This window comes from Calliphora vicina, chromosome 3, assembly GCF_958450345.1.
Source record: "Calliphora vicina chromosome 3, idCalVici1.1, whole genome shotgun sequence".
Classification (NCBI taxonomy): Eukaryota; Metazoa; Arthropoda; class Insecta; order Diptera; family Calliphoridae; genus Calliphora; species Calliphora vicina.
This window is the reverse complement of record NC_088782.1, coordinates 126,058,606-126,077,764: the sequence shown is the minus strand read 5'-3', so window position 1 is coordinate 126,077,764 and position 19,159 is coordinate 126,058,606. Positions and strand designations below refer to the sequence as shown.

The 19,159-nt window shown below is 22.3% G+C and overlaps 2 protein-coding genes across 2 annotated transcripts in view; one reads left to right on the top strand and one right to left on the bottom strand.

Moving 5' to 3' along the window:
* LOC135953564 (uncharacterized) overlaps positions 1-10,656 on the bottom strand; it is a 29,021-nt gene extending 18,365 nt beyond the window's left edge. The window contains exon 1 of the mRNA XM_065503512.1: positions 10,481-10,656. The gene's annotated coding sequence lies outside the window, so the exon portion shown is untranslated. The remainder of the gene's footprint in view (positions 1-10,480) is intronic.
* The window catches only part of dysc (dyschronic), a 126,410-nt gene that overhangs the window by 93,340 nt on the left and 13,911 nt on the right, over positions 1-19,159 (top strand). The window lies entirely within an intron of this gene.

Below are 19,159 nucleotides of genomic sequence, written 5' to 3'. Positions count from 1 at the left end.
GTTTTTTAACAAAATTTTTTTAAATTTGTTTTAGTATGACAATAATTTATACATGCTTAAAAAATAAACAGAATTTCCTTTACAATGATATATAATATGACCTCTTTCTAGTTTTCCTAATAGACAAATTTATGGTTACAAAAGCAACGTTGCTCTGTAAGAGGACCTTTTAGTTTTTGTAATTAAGTTTTTTAACAAAAGTTTTTTAGAAGTGTTGAAGTATTGAAATAATTTATACATGTTTAGAAAGTAGCGACAATGTCCTTTTCAATGATATATAATATGACTTTTTCAGTCTTTCCTTTATTGACAATTTAAGGGTTGAAAAAGTAACTTTTGAATGTAAAGTGACTTTATTTTTTGTGTTTTTAAGGTTTTCTCACTAAAATCTTTTATTATTGTTAAAGTATTGAAATAATTTATATACATTTGAAAAGTAGACACAATGACCTCTTTAATGATATATAATATGATTATTTTAAAATGTCTTAAACAATTGTTGACATGATGTAAAGAAAGTATTTTTGAGATAATTAATATAAAATCTTTATGTTAGCAACAAATTTCATAAAATTTCTGTAGGATTTCTTTAAAAATCAATTGTTGACATGATGTAAACAATGTAATTTTGAGGTAAATAATATAAAATCATCATATTAAAAACAATTTTCATGATATTTTTTAAGGATTCCTTAAAAAATCAATTGTTGACATGATGTAAACAATGTAGTTTTGTGGTAAATAATATAAAATCTTAATATTAAAAACAATTTTCATGATATTTTTGAGGATTCCTTAAAAAATCAATTGTTGACATGATGTAAACAATGTATTTTTAAGGTAAATAATAAAAAATCTTCATAAAAACTTAGAATTTAAGAAATTTTCATATGAATTATTTAACGTTCAATTGTTTACATGATGTAAACAATGTATTTTTGATGTAAATAATATAAAATTTTCATATTAAAAACAATTTTCATGATATTTTTTGAGGATTCCTTTAAAAATCAATTGTTTACATGATGTAAACAATGTATTTTTGAGGTAAATAATAAACAAACTTCATAAAATCTTAGAATTTCAGAAATTTTTATATTAATCACTTAAAGTTTAATTGTTGACATGATGTAAACAATGTATTTTTGAGGTAAATAATATAAAATCTTCATAAAAACGTAGAATTTAAGAAATTTTCATATGAATTATTTAACGTTCAATGTTTACATGATGTAAACAATGTATTTTTGATGTAAATAATATAAAATTTTCATATTAAAAACAATTTTCATGATATTTTTTGAGGATTCCTTTAAAAATCAATTGTTTACATGATGTAAACAATGTATTTTTGAGGTAAATAATAAAAAATCATCATAAAAACTTAGAATTTAAGAAATTTTCATATGAATTATTTAACGTTCAATTGTTGACATGATGTAAACAATATATTTTTGATGTAAATAATATAAAATCTGAATAATTAAAACAATTTTCATGATACTTTTTAAGGATTCCTTAAAAAATCAATTGTTGACATGATGTAAACAATGTATTTTTGAGGTAAATAATAAAAAATCTTCAAAAAATCTTAGAATTTAAGAAATTTTCTTATAAAATACTTAAAGTTTAATTATTGACATGATGTAAACAATATATTTTTGATGTAAATAATATAAAATCTGAATAATTAAAACAATTTTCATGATATTTTTGAGGTATTTTTGAGGTAAATAATAAAAAATCTTCATATTAAAAACAAATTCCATGACAGGTTTTGTGGATTTCTTTAAAAATCAATTGTTTACATGATGTAAACAATGTATTTTTGAAGTAAATAATAAAACATCTTCATAAAAACTTAGAATTTAAGAAATTTTCATATGAATTATTTAACGTTCAATTGTTGACATGATGTAAACAATGTATTTTTGAGGTAAATAATATAAAATCTTCATATTAAAATCAAATTTTATGACAGATTTTGAGGATTCCTTAAAAAATCAATTGTTGACATGATGTAAACAATGTATTTTTGAGGCAAATAATAAAAAATCTTCAAAAAATCTGAGAATTTAAGAAATTTTCATATAAATCACTAAAAGTTTAATTGTTTACATGATGTAAACTATGAATTTTTGAGGTAAATAATATAAAATCTTCATATTAAAAACAATTTTCATGATATTTTTTAAGGATTCCTTAAAAAATCAATTGTTGACATGATGTAAACAATGTATTTATAAAAAATCAATTGTTGACATGATGTAAACAATGTATTTTTGAGGTAAATAATATAAAATCAATGATTTAAAAGAATTTACTTTATTTTTCTAAAATTACAATTGTTGACATCAAGTAAACAATGTATTTTCAAGGTAAATAACAATAAATCTGTTTTGAACTAATTTAATAAAATTTCTTTGAAAATCAGTTGTTGACATGATGTAAACAATGTAGTTTTGAGATAAATAATGAAAAATATTTATCAAATCGGGAAGTTAATTGAATTTTCTTTATTTGTCCTTTAAATAACAATTTCTGTTATTGTGTAAACATTGTATTTTCAAGGTAAATATTTTTGAAAAGTGGAAACAATTTTATAGAATTGTACCTATTATTATTTCCCTGACTAGATATATATGAGGATAAGTGTAGAATATAACGTCTAGTGATGATTTATACAATAAATCATACATTTACAACAAAAATATTTAATAAAATGAAAGCAAAAACACTCAACAAAACCAACCATTAAAACCACATCAATCAGGAAAAGAATAAAACCATAAAAATCAGACTTAACATTGGTTTTCAAATAAGTTTCGTTTTTTCATATATTTTTTCGTATTTTGTTTAATTTTGCATTTCCACACTGTCAGACAGACAGTCAAACTAAATGGACTGAATGAATGGCTGGCAGACAAGTTCAATGAAATATTTTAAATAAAAATTAACACAAAATATACAGTGATAATGATTTTAAAACTTTAGCTATTAAATTTTGAAATAAATTTAGTTTGTTTTTTTTCAAATTAATGATGTTTTTTTTAAGGACTGTCTAGCAGTTTTTATTACCTCGTCATCATAAATTTTGAAGCTTTAATCATTAAAGTCATGTTCATTGAATTTAACAAACAAATAATAAAAAAACAAGTGCGAAAACAAACACTTTAGTTTTTTTTTGTTGGCATTCAATTTAAAACAAATCAAATGTTGGTTTTTTTTCAAAAAGAACAATAACTTTTTTATTGAAGTGTTTGTTTTTAGCAATTGCAATTCTTTTTCATAGAACCGGGGTTTTCCAACGGAAATTGAATGGAAACAATTAAGCCAACAGGTTGTAATTTCTTCTTAAAATATAAGTTAAGTAAAAATAGGTTTAAGGGTTAGAGAATAGACACAGCACTAGTTACGTGATTGGTTCCTAGGGGATAGGAACAAAAAAATGTTGAATGGAAACTTCATTAAAAGCTATTTAAATAATAGCTTTGATGTAAACAATGTATATTTGGGGTAAATAATATAAAATCTTCATAAAATCAAAGAATTTAAAAAGTATTTTTAATAATTACATAGAGTTTAATTGTTGACTTCATGTAAACAATGTATATTTGGGGTAAATAATATAAAATCTTGGAATTTAAGAAAAAATTCTATAGGATTTCTTACAAATTCTATTGTTGACATTGTGTAAACAATGTATTTGTAAGTTAAATAACATAAAATCATTATGTTAAGAACAAATAAAAAAATCAATTGTTGACATCATGTAAACAATGTATTTTTGAGGTAAACAATATAAAATCTATCATAAAATCTTGGAATTTAAGATCTATTCTTAATAATTATTTAAAGTTTCATTGTTGACATGATGTAAACAATGTATTTTTGAGGTAAATAATATTAAATCTTTATATTTAAATCAAATTTAAGGAAATTTCTTTAAGTTTCTCAAAAAAATCAATTGTTTACATGATGTAAACAATATATTTTTGATTTAATAATACAAAATCTTTACAAAATCGAAGAATTTATGAAATATTCTTAATAATTCCTTAAAGTTTCATTGTTGACATGATGTAAACAATGTATATTTGAGGTAAATAATATTAAATCTTTGTAAAATCAAGCAGTTACATGAAATTTCTTTAAGATTGCTTAAAATTCTATATGTTGACATGATGTAAACAAAGTAATTTTGAGGTAATTTATAAAAAATCTTTGTATTTAAAACAAATTTCATTTAATTTCTTTACAATTCCTTAAATAATCAATTGTTTACATCATGTAAACAATGTATTTTTAAGGTAAATAATAGAAAATCTTGGAATTTAAAAACTATTCTTAATAATTACTTAAAGTTTCTTTGTTGACATGATGTAAATAATGAATTTTCAAGGTAAATAACATAAAATCTTTATGTTAATACAAATTTAAGGAAATTTCCTTAAGTTTCTTAACAAAATCAATTGTTGACATTATGTAAACAATGTATTTTTGAGGTAAATGATAAAAAAATCTTCATATTTAAAACAAATTTCATTCAATTTCTTTAGGATTCCTTCAAAAATCGATTGTTGACATCATGTAAACAATGTATTTTTGAGGTAAACAATATAATTTCTTCATAAAATCTAAGAATTTAGGAACTATTCTTAATACTTACTTAAAGTTTAATTGTTAACATGATGTAAACAATGTATTTTCAAGGTAAATAACATAAAATCATTATGTTAAGAAGAAATTTCATAAAATTTCTTTACAATTCCTAAAAAAAATCAATTGTTGACATCATGTAAACAATGTATTTTTGAGGTAAACAATAAAATTTCTTCATAAAATCTAAGAATTTAGGAACTATTCTTAATACTTACTTAAAGTTTAATTGTTGACATGATGTAAACAATTTATATTTGGGGTAAATAATATAAAATATTTATAAAATAATGGAGTTTCATGAATTTTCTTTAAGATTCCTCAAAATTCTAAAGGTTGACATGATGTAAAGCATGTATTTTTGAGGTATTGATAAAGAATCTTTATATTTAAAACAAATTTCATTAAATTTCTTTAGAATTCCTAAAAAATCAATTGTTGACATTGTGTAAACAATGAATTTTCGAGGTAAATAACCTAAAATCTATAAAATTTCTTTATATTTCCTTAAATAATCAATTCTTGACATGATGTAAACCATGTATTTTTGAGGTAAACAATATAAACCATTATGTTGTGAACAAATTTGATAAAATTTTCTTAAGGATTCCCTCAAATAACAATTGTTAACATCGTGAAAAACAATGTATTTTGGAGGTAAGAAATAATTTCATGAAAATTCTTTAAGATTCCTTTAAAAAACAATTGTTGACATCATGTAAACAATGTCTAAAGTTGAGAAAAAACAAAAATTTTAATTAGTTTTGTCTTTATTTTTGGTTTTTTCTCTTAAAACAGTTTGTTTCAAAACTTAAAATCCGAAATATGTTGTTTAATGTGGAAATTTTAAAATATTTGGTGTTAAAACTAGGCTTTTAAACAAATTGTTTTCCAAGAAGTCTAACGATTGCTATAACAATTTGTTGTTGTTAATTATTTTAAGGTATTTTTTACAAATTTAAGAACTTAAGATTTTAATGATTTTTGATATTTCCTTTTAAGCTATTTAATTTTATAACAATTGACAGCACTGCCAACAAATGTGGCCCAAAATGATGAAGCATGACAGAAAATTTGTTACAGTAGCTGATTTTTTTTTTTTTTGTTAGCCATAACATTATTAGCCTTATATGTTTAACGTAATAGCAAAACAGACAAACCAAAACAATAGACAAAATACAACTGATTTGTAACTCCTCCATGTTTTTGTGTTTTTTTTTTTTGGGGGGGTTTTTGTGTATGAGAGTGTCTCAAAATCATAGATCATGCGAAACCTCGAATTTGGTTTCCCATAACTTGGCCTACACTTTAGAGTAGACTAGAAAAAGAAAAACAATTTTGGCCATATGTGTTGCTTGTAGCTAACTAAATAAAGACCAGGCTGACAGCTAAACTAGACAGACAGACACTTAGCCAGTCAGCCAACCAACCAACCATTCATGGTTATGTTTGGCTGTCCGTCCTTCTGTCTGTCTGACTTGCTGTGTGATGGTGTAATAACATCTCAAAACATAAGGCCTAAATGTACTCATATGTATGTTTGAAGTTTTATGTATGTTTTTCTATGTTAACTTGGCTTACAATGTGTGGATTTTTCCGCAAAATGTGTGTGAGTTTTTTTTTTTTGAATTTAATTAACCTCATCTGTGTGTTAATTATTCAGCAAAAAAAAAAAAAAAAAAAACTTTATAAATTTGTTAATACCAAGAATTTATTGTAGCTTCTTTTCACACATTTGATTTTGAAAATTAAAAATTATCACTTTTTTGAGGAAATTTCCTTAAAGTTTCTGTTTATTTTAAGCTAAAGTGCAAATTTTTAAGCGGAAAATATAAAATAAAGAAGAACAATAAAATAGAAAGTCTTTTAGGTAAAAGTTAAATTTACTTTAGAGTGTTAATTAAAATTAAACAAAGTCAGATTTGCAGAAAAATACTTATAAAAACAAAAAAAAAACTAGAATAATAAATAACTCAACATTTAGCAGTTATAAAGGGTCAGTTTCACTAAACAAAGGTTAAGCAGCAACGTAAAATTGAAAAAAGAAGAGGTTAGAAAACTATACTTTTTTTGCTATCCAAGGTAAAGAGCAAATTTCACTAAGAATAAGGGGACTAGTTTACTGTTTACTTTAGATAAGCAATTAAAAAATTTAATTTAAAACACTTTTCATTCATATTTCAAGAATTTTTTGAAATATTTACTTTGTTTATCCAATTGTTTACATAAGGTAAACAATTTTAATTTTTAGTTTTATTAAGATTTCTATATTTTGAAACTTTTAAATAAGTTTCTAAATCATTTTGAGAATTTTAAAAAAATTACATTGTTTACCCAATTGTTTACGTTAGGTAAACAATACAAAATTTTAGTTTTACATTCTAGTTTCACTTTTTAAAACTCGTTTAGTGAAATTTTGAGAGTTTGTTAAATATTTACACAATTGTTTACATGAGGTAAACAACTTAAAAAACTATTGTTGTCATCTAAAAACAACGTAAATAATATAAAATTGTCATAAAATCGAAGAATTTAAGAAATATTCATAATAATTTCTTAAAATCTAATTGTTGACATAATGTAAACAATGTATATTTGTGATAAATAATATAAAATTTTTATAAAATCAAGCAGTTACAAGAAATTTCATTAATTTGCCTTACAATTATAAATATTGGCAAGGTAAATAACTTAAAAATGTTAATAACAAATTTCATAAAATTTCTTTATAATTCCTTATAAATTCAATTGTTGACATCATGTAACCAATGTATATTAGGGGTAAATAATATCAAATCTTTATAAAATCAAGCAGATGCATGAAATTTCTTTAATATTCCTTAAAATTCGAAATGTTGACACGATGTAAACAATATATTTTTGAGGTAAATGATAAAAAATCTTTAAATTTAAAACAAATTTCATTTAATTTCTTTAAAATTCCTTATAAAATCAATTGTTGACATCATGTAAACAATGTATTTTTGAGGTAAACAATATAAAATCTACATAAAATCGAAGAATTTAACAAACATTCTTATTAATCACTTAAAGTATAATTGTTGACATCATGTAAACAATATATTTTTGAGGTAAATAATACAAAATCTTCATAAAATCGAAGTATTTAAGAACTATTCTTAATAATTACTTAAAGTTTAGTTGTTGACATGATGTAAACAATGTATATTTGTAGTAAATAATATAAAATCATTATAAAATCAAGCAGTTTAACAAAATTTCTTTAAGTTGCATTAAAATTCCAAATGTTAACATGATGTAAACAATGTATTTTCAAGGTAAATAACATAAAATTAACAAAAAATTATGTTAATAACAAATTTCATATAGTTTCTTTATGATTTCTTAATAATTCAATTGTTGACATTGTGTAAATAATGAATTTTCAAAGTAAAGTAAGAACAAAATGCATAACATTTTTTTCGGATTCCTTAAATAATCAATTGTTGACATGATGTAAATAATGTATATTGTTTACTGGGATTATTCATTGTTTTTAATTTAAAAATGTGTTTTAAATTTTTGAGAGTTTTTCAATATTTACATTGTTTACCCAATTGTTTACATGAGGTAAACTAAATAAAAATTTAATTTTATTGATATATTTTACATTTATTTAGTTTTTAAATGAGTTACTTAAACTTATTAAGAATTTTAAAAAAATTACATTGTTTACCACATTGTTTACATCAGGTAAACAATTAAAATTCTTAATTTTACTGGTGTTATTCATAGTTTTAAATTTTTTAATATGTTTTAGAACAATTTTTTTAATATTTTTCAATATTTACATTGTTTACGCAATTGTTTACATCAGGTAAACAATTAAAATTTTAGTTTCGTTGGCACTTTTTTATATTTTTTTAGATTTGAAATGAGTTTTTTAAACTTTTTGAGAATTTTATGAAATTTACATTGTTTACCTCTTTGTTTACATCAGGTAAACAATTAAAATTCTTACATTTGCTGGTATAATTCATAGTTTTAAATTGTTAAATGTGTTTTAGAATAAAGTTTTGAGTGTTTTTCAATATTTACATTGTTTACCCAATTGTTTACATGAGGTAAACAATAGAAAATTTTAGTTTCATTGACATTTTTTTATATTTCTTTAGATTTGAAATGAGTTATTTAAACTTTTTGAGAATTTTATGAAATTTACATTGTTTACCTCATTGTTTACATCAGGTAAACAATTAAAATTCTTACATTTGCTGGGATTATTCATAGTTTTAAAATGTTAAATGTATTTTAGAACAAGTTTTTGAGTGTTTTTCAATATTTACATTATTTACCCAATTGTTTACATGAGGTAAACAATAGAAAATTTTAGTTTCGTTTACATTGTTTTAGATTTGAAATGAGTTAATTAAACTTTTTGAGAATTTTATGAAATTTACATTGTTTACCTCTTTGTTTACATCAGGTAAACAATTAAAATTCTTACTTTTACTGATGTTATTCATAGTTTAAACCTTTAAATGTATTTTAGAATAAAGTTTTGAGTGTTTTTCAATATTTACATTGTTTACCCAATTGTTTACATGAGGTAAACAATAGAAAATTTATAGTTATATTAAGATTTTTCTAATTTGGAAATCTAAAATGAGTTTTTACCACATTTTGGATTTTTTTTTATTTTTAAATTTTTTACCTAATTGTTTACATTAGGTAAACAATTCCAAATTTGCTACATTTGACCAGAAACAGAAAAACTAAAATTAGTTTTGAATTTAAAACGGAGGTAAGGACATTTGTCCATATTTACATTGTTTACCCAGTTGTTTACATTAGGTAAACAATTGATGTTTTTACATTCAACAATATTTCAATTGAAAAATTATATTTTTACATTAGATAAAATATAGGAAAAATCTGTTAAAAGTGTTTTTATTACGATATCTGGTCTTGTTTGGAATCTGTTTTTATTTTCTGATTGTTGCTATTTTTTAATAACGTTTTTTTTTTTGCTGGTTTATAATGAGAATAAATGATGGAATGGAAAGATGATGATAATGAAGTCGTTTGGTACTGGCTGCCTGCTTGGCTTAATGATGATGGCGATGATGAAATAAACCATAAAAACAAAAGCGAAAATCTCAATGACACACTAACGTTTTGTTCAAAAAAAGTTTTGAAATTAAAGCCATAGACCCCAAAAAAAAACCCAACAAATTCCAAAAAAAAAATAATGTATAACAACACACATGCACATTGTTTAAAATTTATTAACGTGGTTTTATTTTAGCAGCAAAAAGCAATAACAAAAATTCGAATACATGATTTGTAATAAAGTGATGCAGTTTTGAAGCTTTTTTGTTGTTGTACTGTTCAGTGTTGTAACACACTCAGGAAAAGAAATGCATTTATTTAAACAAAAACTAAAAAAAAAAACTGCATAATAGTTATTTATTTGTGCGTTTTTTTTTGTGAGCTCTGGCTCTCGGTTTTTCTCTCTCTATTTGTTGATTTTTTTAATTAAGTTGTTGCAGAGTGTTTTGAATGCACTTATAGGCTTTTAAATAACAAACAAAAAAACTGTTAAAAGTGTTTGAAAATAATGTCTATTATTTAGAGTTTAATTGAATAAATGAAATGTTGTTTAAACATTTAATAGACCAACAATAAGATAAGCAATAAATGAACTCATAAAAATAATAATTGTATGACTGGTTTATTGAATTTGCCTAAAGAAATTCAAATAAAAATTTAAACAGATTTTAATTCTAGACAAAATACTTAAATTTTAATTTAATTTTTGATTTTTAATTAAGATTTTTTTAAACTTCTTTAAACCCACCTTTTATTTATTATTATTTTTCAAAACGTATTAATTGATGTTTTTAATTTGTTTCTTTTTATATTTCGTTTTTTTAGTTTTTTAATTAATTTTCAAATTTGTTTGTTTGTTTTTTAAAACCGTGTAGTATTTTCGTTTCTATTTTTTAAGAGTTATCGAACCTTACGCTTTAAACGCTAACGACTGACTGACTGTTTTTATATTTAAAGTTTGTGGCCAAATTCGTATGCCAAAAGCCGCAAAACACAAACAAACAGCTTTTAGTTTGATTTTTATTTCTGTTTCAATTTTTTTTTTTCATGACTTTGTTGTTGTTCCATGATTATTATTGAAGTTGTAGACAAAAAATCAAATGAGAGCGCTACTTTAAAAAGGAAAGTCATTTAATATGAACGACAAACATAATCACTGCAGTAACTTTGAGGAATAAAAGAAATATTAGCAATTTTTAATGATTAGTTAAGAAATTGTTAAATCAAATCAATTGTTTACCTTAAGTAAATCATTTAAAACTATAATTTTTGACTTGAAATATTGTTGAATGTAAAAACATCAATTGTTTACCTAATGTAAACAAGTGGGTAAACAATGTAAATATGGAAAATTTTCCTAACTACGTTTTAAATTCAAAACCAATGTTAGTTTTAGTTTTTGTTGACAAATATGGCAAATATGGAATTGTTTACCTAATGTAAACAATTAGCTAAAAAATGGAAAAATTAAAAAAAATCACAAAATAATGTAAAAACTCCAAACAGATTTCCAAATTAGAAAAACCTTAAAAAAACTATAAATTTCAATACATTACCCAAAGTAAACAATGTAAAAATTCTCAAAATATTTTGAATGGAAAAATATCAATTGTTTACCTAATGTAAACAACTGGTTAAACCATGTAAATATGGAAAATTTTCCTAACTCAGATTTAAATTCGAAACCAATATTAGTTTTTCTTTTTAAGGTCAAATATGATTAATTTGGAATTGTTTACCTAATGTAAACAATTAGGTAAAAAATTTAAAAATTAAAAAAAATCATAAAAAAAATGTAAAAACTCATATCAGATTTCCAAATTAGAGAAATATTAATAAAACTATAAATTTCAATACATTACCGAATGTAAATATTGTTGAATGGAAACATATCAATTGTTTACATAATGTAAACAGCTGGGTAAACAATGTAAATTTTTAAAATTTTTCTAATTCCGATTTAAATTCGAAACCAATATTAGTTTTTCTTTTTATGGTCAAATATGATAAATTTGGAATTGTTTACCTAATGTAAACAATTAGGTAAAAAATGTAAAATTTAAAAAAAATCTCAAAATAATATAAAAACTCATATCAGATTTCCAAAGTAGCAAAATCTTAATTTCAATACATTATCTAAGGTAAACAATGTAAATATTACAAAAAAATCTCGAAATATTGTTGAATTTAAAAACATCAATTGTTTACCTAATGTAAACAACTGGTTAAACCATGTAAATTTTCCTAACTCAGATTTAAATTCGAAAACAATGTTAATTTTTGTTTTTAAGGTCAAATATGATAAATTTGGAATTGTTTACCTAATGTAAACAATTAGGTAAAAAATGTCAAAATTAAAAAAATTAGCAAAATGTTGTAAAATGAAGTTTTAGATTTCCAATTTAGAAAAATCGTAATAAAACTATAAATTTCATTACTTACCTAATGTAAACAATTGGGTAAACAATGTAAATATTAATAAAAAATCTCAAAATCTTTAAGCTACTCATTTCCAATAGAAAAATTATTAAATAATTCTAATTTCAGTGGAAAAATAGTACCATTTTAAATAGTACTTTTTAAGAAAAAGTACCTTTTATTAAAAGTTCATTAAAAAGTACCTTTTTTATTAAAAAAAAAAGTTACTTTTTACTTAAATTCTAATTTCAGTGGAAAAAAAGTACCATTTTAAATAGTACTTTTTAAGAAAAAGTACCTTTTATTAAAAGTTCATTAAAAAGTACCTTTTTTATTAAAAAAAGTTACTTTTTATTAATTATTCATTTGACAAAGTGATTCATATGATTCATACATCAATATATCGGGAATTTATCCGGCTCGCTTGCTATTGCTATCGGCAAAATCGGCCAACAAATGACTGAGTTATAAGGAAAAACCCGAGACAACCTTGATTTTTGGCCTATTTTTTATGTATATCTTAGTCATTAATACAGACCATATGGATATCTAATGATAGAAATTTCAAAGTCCATTGCAACGATGTAAATAAGGCTATAGTAAGTTGGACCTACAATGGGTCAAAATCGGGAAAAAATATTTTTTAACCCGAATTTTTTTTTAATCAAAAAAATTTTTTTTCATAAATTCTTTTAAAAAAAAAAAAAAAAATTTAAAAAAAAAATTTGAAACAATTTCGAAAAAAAAAAATTTTAATTTTGTTTACCTAAAAAAACTAAAAAAAAAATTGTTTCGCTAAGAAATTAAAATAAAAAAACTAAAAAAAATTTTGAATTTTTTTTATTAAATTTTGTTTGAAGTATAATTTGGTGATATAGATAAGCTTTATTACTTATTTTTTTAATGTTTGAAAATGTACAGCATTTCGCAGTCATGTTATACTCATTAATTTCAAATTTTACATATAAGTTATGCTGTCTTTGTCGTTGTTGTAGATACTCGTACAAAAAAAAAAAAACTTTAATTTGTTCCACCACTCATACTCATTTACTACTTTTGTACTCTTTTGTTGTTGTTTAAGTTAAGTTTAGTGTTTTGAGCTTGTACTTGTTGTGAGCTGTGTAATGTGGCTGCTGGCTGGGCTCTGCTTGTGTTTTGTTGGCTTTGAGCTGTATTTTGTTTGTGTCTGGCTGGCTGGCTGGCTGGCTTTCTCAAGATCTTTCTCTGTTGGTGTTGTATAGCACAGAGTCTCTTGGCCAAAGATGTTTGATGATGATAATGACGATAAAAGAGTTTAGTTTTCAGTTTAGTTTTAGTTCTGTTCAGTTTAGTTTATTTTAGTTTAGTTTTGTGTCCAAAGTTTATGGCCTTAACGAGTAGTAAAGCATAGAAAAAAAGCTCTCACATGCATATGCTATGAAATATTGTATAAAGCACATATTAAAAATTCTCATACTGACAAATGCAGATGATGTTTATGTGGTTTTGGCCATAAGTGGTTGCATGAGATGACCAACAAACACTCTTACTTATTTTTAACCTGGTAACAACAACAACAACGATCTCAAAACAAGTCGTTCAAACAGAACAAGAAAACAATATTGTTATACATGTTATTACACTTTAAGTTGTTATAGCTTTTTAAATAACAACCAACAGAAACACTCACTCACATACCACTTGTAACTAACCAAGTAGACACACAACAGTAGACCATACGCAGACGCACACGCATTTCATGGCCTTCTAAATGCAAGAAGATGCAGACAAATCTTTGTCCAGATTCTTGGCGGCTTCAAAAAAAAAAAACAACCACAACCACTTTTAACGAATATTACCACAAAGACAACGGCTTAAATAATATTTAAGCCAGGGCGATGGCAGAAAAAAGAAGCTTCAACAACGTAGGTCAACAAATTTCTTGTATTGGCGGTAGTTTTAATACCTGCAACTTAACTGGGTGTTTGCTGCTAAAATATTTAAGAAAAAAAAAACACAAAAATAATTGGTAACTTGTTGGTAACATGGTTGGCTACAGCATCCCACAAAAAAATGCCAGAAAAAAACTAACAGCCTTAAAGATCTGTTTAAGATTCTCAGACATTCTTTTGGCTAGATCATTTTTATGATCTACAAACTTCTATGCCACATTCCTATTAAGTTTTTAAAGAACTAAAAATGGAAAAAAAATATGAATTGAAAAAAATCCCTTGAGAGAATTTTGTAAACGGCAAAACCTAATAATAACTTTTAAAACCAGACCAGTTATAGCAATGAAACGCATAGAAATTTAGTAAAAATGAGATTAAACTAAAACCAAAACCAAAACTCTTGATCTAAACAGGGAGTGACAAAAAGGGGGCTGGAAAAGGAAATAAGAGAAATAATTTGACAAAATTAAAAATTTTAATATAAAAAGTACTTTTCTATTAAAAAAATTCTTGAAAAGGTACCTTTTTAAAAAAGGTTATTTAAAAAAATACCTTTTTAATAAAAGTACCTTTTCAATGAAAGTACCTTTTTAATAAAAGTACATTTTTAATAAAAGTACATTTTTAATAAAAGTACCTTTTTAATAAAAGTACCTTTTTAATAAAAGTACCTTTTTAATAAAAGTACCTTTTTAATAAAAGTACCTTTTTAATAAAAGTACATTTTTAATAAAAGTACATTTTTAATAAAAGTACCTTTTTAATAAAAGTACCTTTTTTAAAAAAAGTACCTTTTTTAAAAAAAGTACCTTTTTTAAAAAAAGTACCTTTTTTAAAAAAAGTACCTTTTTTAAAAAAAGTACCTTTTTAATAAAAGTACTTTTTTAATAAAAGTACCATTTTCATAAAAGTACCTTTTTAATAAAAGTACCTTTTTAATAAAAGTACCTTTTTAATAAAAGTACCTTTTTAATAAAAGTACCTTTTTAATAAAAGTACCTTTTTAATAAAAGTACCTTTTTAATAAAAGTACCTTTTTGATAAAAGTACCTTTTTAATAAAAGTACCTTTTTAATAAAAGTACCTTTTTAATAAAAGTACCTTTTTGATAAAAGTACCTTTTTAATAAAAGTACCTTTTTAATAAAAGTACCTTTTTAATAAAAGTACCTTTTTAATAAAAGTACCTTTTTAATAAAAGTACCTTTTTAATAAAAGTACCTTTTTAATAAAAATACCTTTTTAATAAAAGTACCTTTTTGATAAAAGTACCTTTTTGATAAAAGTACCTTTTTAATAAAAGTACCTTTTTAATAAAAGTACCTTTTTAATAAAAGTACCTTTTTAATAGAAGTACCTTTTTAATAAAAGTACCTTTTTAATAAAAGTACCTTTTTAATAAAAGTACCTTTTTAATAAAAGTACCTTTTTAATAAAAGTACCTTTTTAATAAAAGTACCTTTTTAATAAAAGTACCTTTTTAATAAAAGTACCTTTTTAATAAAAGTACCTTTTTAATAAAAGTACCTTTTTAATAAAAGTACCTTTTTAATAAAAGTACCTTTTTAATAAAAGTACCTTTTTAGTAAAAGTACCTTTTTAATAAAAGTACCTTTTTAATAAAAGTACCTTTTTAATAAAAGTACCTTTTTAATAAAAGTACCTTTTTAATAAAAGTACCTTTTTAATAAAAGTACCTTTTTAATAAAAGTACCTTTTTAATAAAAGTACCTTTTTAATAAAAGTACCTTTTTAATAAAAGTACCTTTTTAATAAAAGTACCTTTTTAATAAAAGTACCTTTTTAATAAAAGTACCTTTTTAATAAAAGTACCTTTTTAATAAAAGTACCTTTTTAATAAAAGTACCTTTTTAATAAAAGTACCTTTTTAATAAAAGTACCTTTTTAATAAAAGTACCTTTTTAATAAAAGTACCTTTTTAATAAAAGTACCTTTTTAATAAAAGTACCTTTTTAATAAAAGTACCTTTTTAATAAAAGTACCTTTTTAATAAAAGTACCTTTTTAATAAAAGTACCTTTTTAATAAAAGTACCTTTTTAATAAAAGTACCTTTTTAATAAAAGTACCTTTTTAATAAAAGTACCTTTTTAATAAAGTACCTTTTTAATAAAAGTACCTTTTTAATAAAAGTACCTTTTTAATAAAAGTACCTTTTTAATAAAAGTACCTTTTTAATAAAAGTACCTTTTTAATAAAAGTACCTTTTTAATAAAAGTACCTTTTTAATAAAAGTACCTTTTTAATAAAAGTACCTTTTTAATAAAAGTACCTTTTTAATAAAAGTACCTTTTTAATAAAAGTACCTTTTTAATAAAAGTACCTTTTTAATAAAAGTACCTTTTTAATAAAAGTACCTTTTTAATAAAAGTACCTTTTTAATAAAAGTACCTTTTTAATAAAAGTACCTTTTTAATAAAAGTACCTTTTTAATAAAAGTACCTTTTTAATAAAAGTACCTTTTTAATAAAAGTACCTTTTTAATAAAAGTACCTTTTTAATAAAAGTACCTTTTTAATAAAAGTACCTTTTTAATAAAAGTACCTTTTTAATAAAAGTACCTTTTTAATAAAAGTACCTTTTTAATAAAAGTACCTTTTTAATAAAAGTACCTTTTTAATAAAAGTACCTTTTTAATAAAAGTACCTTTTTAATAAAAGTACCTTTTTAATAAAAGTACCTTTTTAATAAAAGTACCTTTTTAATAAAAGTACCTTTTTAATAAAAGTACCTTTTTAATAAAAGTACCTTTTTAATAAAAGTACCTTTTAAATAAAAGTACCTTTTTAATAAAAGTACCCTTTTAATAAAAGTACCTTTTTAATAAAAGTACCTTTTTTATAAAAGTACCTTTTTAATAAAGTACCTTTTTAATAAAAGTACCTTTTTTATAAAAGTACCTTTTTAATAAAAGTACCTTTTTAATAAAGTACCTTTTTAATAAAAGTACCTTTTTATCAAAAGTACCTTTTATAAAAGTACCTTTTCAATGAAAGTACCTTTTTATAAAAATATGTAGGTGCCATTTTTATGAAAGTACCTTTTTTATAAAAGTACTTTTTTTTAAAGTATATTTTTCAAAGATCTTTTAAATATTTTAAAGATCTCTTTAACAAAAGCTAATTTCTTAAATACTTCTTCATTAAAAGATACTTTATTAAATATAATTTCAATAAAAGGTACATTTTTAAGTGAATTTTTAATAAAAGGTACTTTATTGGAATATCTCTTTAATACAAAGGTACCTTTTTGAAAAGTATATTTTTGCAAAAAAGTCCGCTTTAAAAAACGTATTTATAAAAAAGTACCTTTTAAACAAATATGTTGTCAAAAAGTTTATTTTGAAAACAATTTTAAATGCGAAAATGGTACTTTTTTAAAAAATCATGTTTTAAATAATTATGTTTTAAAAAATTTCCATTTTTCAAAATGTACCTTTTATATAAAAGTACCTTTTATTAAAAGTGCCTTTCTTTAAAAAAAACCTTTTTATAGAAGTACCTTTTCAAATAGTACATTTCTGAAAAGTTAATATAATTTTTTTTTTTATTTAATCTTTTGAAAATCTTATTCCCCTGTCACTCACTGTATATTCCCGCTTTTAAAAATAGCTTTGCTTCAGAAGTACATACTTAAACTTAGAATTTTTTTATACACCTCATTATTAAATTATTTAAAATAGTTTTTTTTGTTTCTATTCCAACAATTTCTTTAAGTAAATTTGCTTGTTGAAAGTTTCGTTGTTTAACTATATATCTTTTGATTCTTGACTCTTGTTTTGTGGTCAATTTGGTTCTCAACTTGAGATTTTCAATAACAAGCGTTTAGTATTTTTTTGTTGTTGTACTTTATAATTGTGCGTATAATTTTTCATTAGTTTAACGATTCATTAGAAACAGCAGTTAAATGCTTAAAACAGGATGTCTTAAACAGCAGACATGTGGGGTAAAAGAAATGAAAAAAAAAATAATCTGGTTTAATTAAAAAAATAAAAACAGTTGGATAAACTTAAACACTGGACTTAAAGTGGCTTTTGAAAACTTTTTCTCTACACATTCTGGAACATTTTAATTTATTAAATTGTATATTTCCTGTAAATGATGGTATTTGATATTAATTATGTCGTTTTTTTGTATCTACCTACATAATTTCTTTATTGCTCTAAGTATGTGCTTGAATTTGTAAGAGTTTTTATGATTTTTTTCCTAATGTTTTATTATTTTGTGAATAGAAATATTAGAATTAGAAAAATTTAATATTAAAAGTGTTCAATATAAAATTTGCATTTTTTTTTAAATTGTTTTTTTTTTTTTTTTTTTTTTAAAAAGTACTTTTATAGAAATATGTTGAATATAGGAATTTTAAATTTCTTTAAGAACTTTGCTATCTTTTGTGATGCCCAATACGTTTTGTAAAATTTTGTACTTTTTTCCGAAATTGGAAAATTTTTATGAAAGATTTATATAAACCAAAATCACTAAAAATAGTTTTTTATTACCAAATTTTGCAATTTTTATAGATTTTGGGACATTTTGTAAAGTTTGGTACTTTTTGACAAAAAGTACTTTTTTAGAAAATTAGTACTAAATTTATTAAATCTTTTAGAAAACAATAAAAATGTTGAAATTATTAAATTTTGTTCAAAACAATTTAGAAATTGGTGATTTTTTTCAGGAATTTACTACGTTTTATAAAATTGACAAAGAGTACTTTTTGACAATTTAGTACTAAACTTAACAATTATTTTAGAAAATAATACAAATTTCTAAATACTTTACATCAGATTATAATAATTAAAAAAATGGATAGAATTTAATACTTTTTTACAGTTTGGTATTGTAAAAACAAATTTTTATGTGATTTTCATGTTATCCAACTGTTTGAAAATATGGTACTTTTTATTAACAAAAAGTACTTTTTGGAAAATTTGGTAACAAATTTAGAAAAATTCCCAAATTCCAAATATTTAATTAAAATAATATAAAAATGTTCGATTTTTTTTATGAATTTAGTACTTTTTATTGAATTTAGTACTTTTTTACAGTTTGGTACTTTTTTCA